Genomic DNA, 5,725 nt, shown 5'->3' with positions numbered 1-5,725 from the left:
GGAGACGAAGAAGCAACCTTCAGTGCAAACGTAGCACTCTTTTGTGCAACCGCCCAAACAACGCCCCCTCTACCCTCTGTCGAAACACTCGGCATTGCTGCTCCCTAAGGTGAGCTTCTCCTCATAGGCAATTCCGCTCTTATCCGGTCACGTTTGTGTGCCCGAATTTCGCAAGGCAACCTCCATGGGACATGGAAAAGACTCGAGAAGAGAGCTCGCTCACGGGAGAGAGAAGCCAAGGAGACCACGAGAGTGCTGAGAGTGGGACAGCGCTGAATAGGCGGGAGAAGCCTGCGCGTATAAACGGAGATATATATCCAATTGCAACGAAGGAACGTGCCAAAGATCGAGAACAATGGCAGAAATGCTAGTAACGTGCACTTCGGGACCAACGCATCACCGGAAGACAACCGCCAAACATCGAAAGAGTCGCGATGCTCCGCAACCTACGTGCAAAGCGGTCGCACACCGGGTAAGGGAGTGAGAGCCCCAAACATAGCTGGGCGAGGCGCTCACTCCGCTCTTTAATATCTCGTTAATACCGCCAAGGAAATGGCACAAGCACACACACACAAGCATCCTCGGAAGAGGACAGTTCGAGTGACAGGTCAAATCCAAGAGTTCCGAAGACTACCTCCAGGAACAATCGGGAACAAGACCGATTACAAGTCGTCGAGTCTGTTACTGGGCGAACACGAGATGCGCACAGGAAATCGATCAGCCCTCACAATGGCCCAAGGCCAGAGATCGGACTGCTACGATTTACCCCAACAATCATCGTGCCACTCTTCGCAGAGAGGTGATAGACGCCAACGAGCCCGCGCATAGCAATCGAGGTGTAAAAAGGGCGTTGAAGGCAGGAAGCCTGGACGAAAGAGGCTACGAGGTCACCTCGAAGCGGTCTAAGAATCGGGCGCACTTGGGGCGACTACCAGTGCCAACCCCTTATCCCGCGGTGCGTCCGACACACAGAAATTTCCAAGGCGGCCAAGGAGCCTCCCCGCATAGCAATCGGGGTGTGAGGTTACGGATGCAGCATTGATAGCAATCGAGGTGTGAGGCGAAGGATGCAGAAGTGAGAGCCGAGGGATGTAGCAGAGATAGCAATCGGGGTGTGTGATGCAGAAGAGATAGCAATCGAGGTGTGCGGTGGGAAGGGCCCAGCAGCCAGAATGCATGAAGCGACGGATGAAGCAGTGATGACAACCGGGCTGTGAGGAGAGGAGGGATGCAGCCAAGAAAGCAATCAGGGCTCGAGGCAAGGGATGCATCAAGGATAGCAATCATGTTGTGAGGCGAGATTCCAAAGGCTAAACGTGAGAGGCTGCAGGGTCGACTCAGAGAGGTCTATGCATGTGAGAGGCTGAAAGCAAGGTCGACTCGGAGCGGTCTATGCATCGGGCGCGCTTGGGGCGACTACCAGTGCCAACCCCTTATCCCGCGACGCGTCCGACAAAGAGAACGTTCCAAGGCGGCAGAGGAGGTTACCAGCCGAAGGATGCAGTAGCAATAACAGGTATAGTTCCGCGGCGGCCGAGAAGACTCACCGCATAGGAATCGGGATGCGAGGCGAGGGATGCGGCGGGAAGGCCCCGACGGCTAAACGGAAGAGGCTGCAGGGCCGCCTCGGAATGGTCCAAGCATCGGATGCGATTGGGACGACTACCAGTGCCAACCCCTTATCCCGCGATGCGTCCGATACACAGATAGTTCCAAGGCGGCCGAGGAGCCTCACCGCATATCAATCGGGGTGCGAGGCGAGGGATGGGGCGGGAAGGCCCCAACGGCTAGACGGAAGAGGCTTCAGGGCCACCTCGGAATGGTCCAAGCATCGGACGCGCTTGGGGCGACTGCCAGTGCCAACCCCTTATCCCGCGATGCGTCCGATACACAGATGGTTCCAAGGCGGCCGAGGAGCCTCACCGCATAGCAATCGGGGGTGCGAGGCGAGGGATGGGGCGGGAAGGCCCCAACGGCTAGACGGAAGAGGCTTCAGGGCCGCCTAGGAATGGTCCAAGCATCGGACACGCTTGGGGCGACTACCAGTGACAGCCCCCTATCCCGCGATGCGTCCGATACGAAGATGGTTCCAAGGCGGCCGAGGAGCCTCACCGCATAGCAATCGGGGTGCGAGGTGGGGGATGCGGCGAGATGGCCCCAACGGCTAGACGGAAGAGGCCACAGGGCCGCGTCGGAATAGTCCAAGCATCGGACGCGCTTGGGGCGACTACCAGTGACAACCCCTTATCCCGCGATGCGTCCGATACGAAGATAGTTCCAAGGCGGCCGAGGAGCCTCACCGCATAGCAATCGGGGTGCGAGGTGGGGGATGCGGCGAGATGGCCCCAACGGCTAGACGGAAGAGGCTGCAGGGCCGCCTCGGAATAGTCCAAGCATCGGACGCGCTTGGGGCCACTACCAGTGACAACCCCTTATCCCGCGATGCGTCCGATACGAAGATAGTTCCAAGGCGGCCGAAGAGCCTCACCGCATAGCAATCGGGGTGCGAGGTGGGGGATGCGGCGAGATGGCCCCAACGGCTAGACGGAAGAGGCCACAGGGCCGCCTCGGAATAGTCCAAGCATCGGACGCGCTTGGGGCGACTACCAGTGACAACCCCTTATCCCGCGATGCGTCCGATACGAAGATAGTTCCCAGGCGGCCGAGGAGCCTCACCGCATAGCAATCGGGGTGCGAGGCGAGGGATGCGGCGAGATGGCCCCAAAGGCTAGACGGAAGAGGCTGCAGGGCTGCCTCGGAATAGTCCAAGCATCGGACGCGCTTGGGGCGACTACCACTGCCAACCCCTTATCCCGCGATGCGTCCGATACACAGATAGTTCCGAGGCGGCCGAGGAGGTGGGGGATGCAGCGAGATGGCCCCAACGGCTAGACGGAAGAGGCTGCAGGGCCGCCTCGGAATAGTCCAAGCATCGGACGCGCTTGGGGCGACTACCAGTGACAACCCCTTATCCCGCGATGCGTCCGATACACAGATAGTTCCGAGGCGGCCAAGGAGCCTCACCGCATAGCAATCGTGGTGCGAGGTGGGGGATGCGGCGAGATGGCCCCAACGGCTAGACGGAAGAGGCTGCAGGGCCGCCTCGGAATGGTCCAAGCATCGGATGCGCTTGGGGCGACTACCACTGCCAACCCCTTATCCCGCGATGCGTCCGATACACAGATAGTTCCAAGGCGGCCGAGGAGCCTCACAGCATAGCAATCAGGGTGCGAGGCGAGGGATGCGGCGAGAAAGCCCCAACGGCTAGAGGGAAGAGGCTTCAGGTCCGCCTCGGAATGGTCCAAGCATCGGACGCGCTTGGGGCGACTACCAGTGACAACCCCTTATCCCGCGACGCGTCCGATACACAGATAGTTCCAAGGCGGCCGAGGAGCCTCACCGCATAGCAATCGGGGTGCGAGGCGAGGGATGCGGCGAGAAGGACCCAACGGCTACACGGAAGAGGCTTCGGGGCCGCCTCGGAATGGTCCAAGCATCGGACGCGCTTGGGGCGACTACCAGTGACAACCCCTTATCCCACGACGCGTCCGATACACAGATAGTTCCAAGGCGGCCGAGGAGCCTCACCGCATAGCAATCGGGGTGCGAGGCGAGGGATGCGGCGAGAACGACCCAACGGCTACACGGAAGAGGCTTCGGGGCCGCCTCGGAATGGTCCAAGCATCGGACGCGCTTGGGGCGACTACCAGTGACAACCCCTTATCCCGCGACGCGTCCGATACACAGATAGTTCCAAGGCGGCCGAGGAGCCTCACCGCATAGCAATCGGGGTGCGAGGCGAGGGATGCGGCGAGAAGGACCCAACGGCTAGACGGAAGAGGCTTCGGGTCCGCCTCGGAATGGTCCAAGCATCGGACGCGCTTGGGGCGACTACCAGTGACAACCCCTTATCCCGCGACGCGTCCGATACACAGATAGTTCCAAGGCGGCCGAGGAGCCTCACCGCATAGCAATCGGGGTGCGAGGCGAGGGATGCGGCGAGAAGGACCCAACGGCTAGACGGAAGAGGCTTCGGGTCCGCCTCGGAATGGTCCAAGCATCGGACGCGCTTGGGGCGACTACCAGTGACAACCCCTTATCCCGCGACGCGTCCGATACACAGATAGTTCCAAGGCGGCCGAGGAGCCTCACCGCATAGCAATCGGGGTGCGAGGCGAGGGATGCGGCGAGAAGGACCCAACGGCTAGACGGAAGAGGCTTCGGGTCCGCCTCGGAATGGTCCAAGCATCGGACGCGCTTGGGGCGACTACCAGTGACAACCCCTTATCCCGCGACGCGTCCGATACACAGATAGTTCCGAGGCGGCCGAGGAGCCTCACCGCATAGCAATCGGGGTGCGAGGCGAAGGATGCGGCGAGAAGGACCCAACGGCTAGACGGAAGAGGCTTCGGGTCCGCCTCGGAATGGTCCAAGCATCGGACGCGCTTGGGGCGACTACCAGTGACAACCCCTTATCCCGCGACGCGTCCGATACACAGATAGTTCCAAGGCGGCCGAGGAGCCTCACCGCATAGCAATCGGGGTGCGAGGCGAGGGATGCGGCGAGAAGGACCCAACGGCTAGACGGAAGAGGCTTCAGGGCCGCCTCGGAATGGTCCAAGCATCGAACGCGCTTGGGGCGACTACCAGTGACAACCCCTTATCCCGCGACGCGTCCGATACACAGATAGTTCCGAGGCGGCCGAGGAGCCTCACCGCATAGCAATCGGGGTGCGAGGCGAGGGATGCGGCGAGAAGGACCCAACGGCTAGACGGAAGAGGCTTCAGGGCCGCCTCGGAATGGTCCAAGCATCGGACGCGCTTGGGGCGACTACCAGTGACAACCCCTTATCCCGCGACGCGTCCGATACACAGATAGTTCCGAGGCGGCCGAGGAGCCTCACCGCATAGCAATCGGGGTGCGAGGCGAGGGATGCGGCGAGAAGGACCCAACGGCTAGACGGAAGAGGCTTCAGGGCCGCCTCGGAATGGTCCAAGCATCGGACGCGCTTGGGGCGACTACCAATGACAACCCCTTATCCCGCGACGCGTCCGATACACAGATAGTTCCGAGGCGGCCGAGGAGCCTCACCGCATAGCAATCGGGGTGCGAGGCGAGGGATGCGGCGAGAAGGACCCAACGGCTAGACGGAAGAGGCTTCAGGGCCGCCTCGGAATGGTCCAAGCATCGGACGCGCTTGGGGCGACTACCAGTGACAACCCCTTATCCCGCGACGCGTCCGATACACAGATAGTTCCGAGGCGGCCGAGGAGCCTCACCGCATAGCAATCGGGGTGCGAGGCGAGGGATGCGGCGAGAAGGACCCAACGGCTAGACGGAAGAGGCTTCAGGGCCGCCTCGGAATGGTCCAAGCATCGGACGCGCTTGGGGCGACTACCGTTGCCAACCCCTTATCCCGCGATGCGTCTGATACACAGATAGTTCCGAGGCGGCCGAGGAGCCTCACCGCATAGCAATCGGGTTGCGAGGCAGATTATTGGGAAGGGAACCCCCTGGGATGCGGCTCAAGCAGTGCCCAAAGGGACTGGAATGCGGAATCACATCGAGAGACCCAAATGCTATACGAGGGCTCAAATCGAATTATCGATTTGGCCACGACATGGACGCATCGGAACGACTACCTTTGCCGAACCACTCGCAATTGCATCCATACCGAAACCAATAGACATTTCCGTTAGAGCCCTCGCATAGCATTCGGGAATC

This window comes from Cryptomeria japonica, unplaced genomic scaffold (genome assembly GCF_030272615.1).
Source record: "Cryptomeria japonica unplaced genomic scaffold, Sugi_1.0 HiC_scaffold_325, whole genome shotgun sequence".
Lineage (NCBI taxonomy): Eukaryota > Viridiplantae > Streptophyta > Pinopsida > Cupressales > Cupressaceae > Cryptomeria > Cryptomeria japonica.
This window is presented reverse-complemented; position numbering follows the sequence as displayed.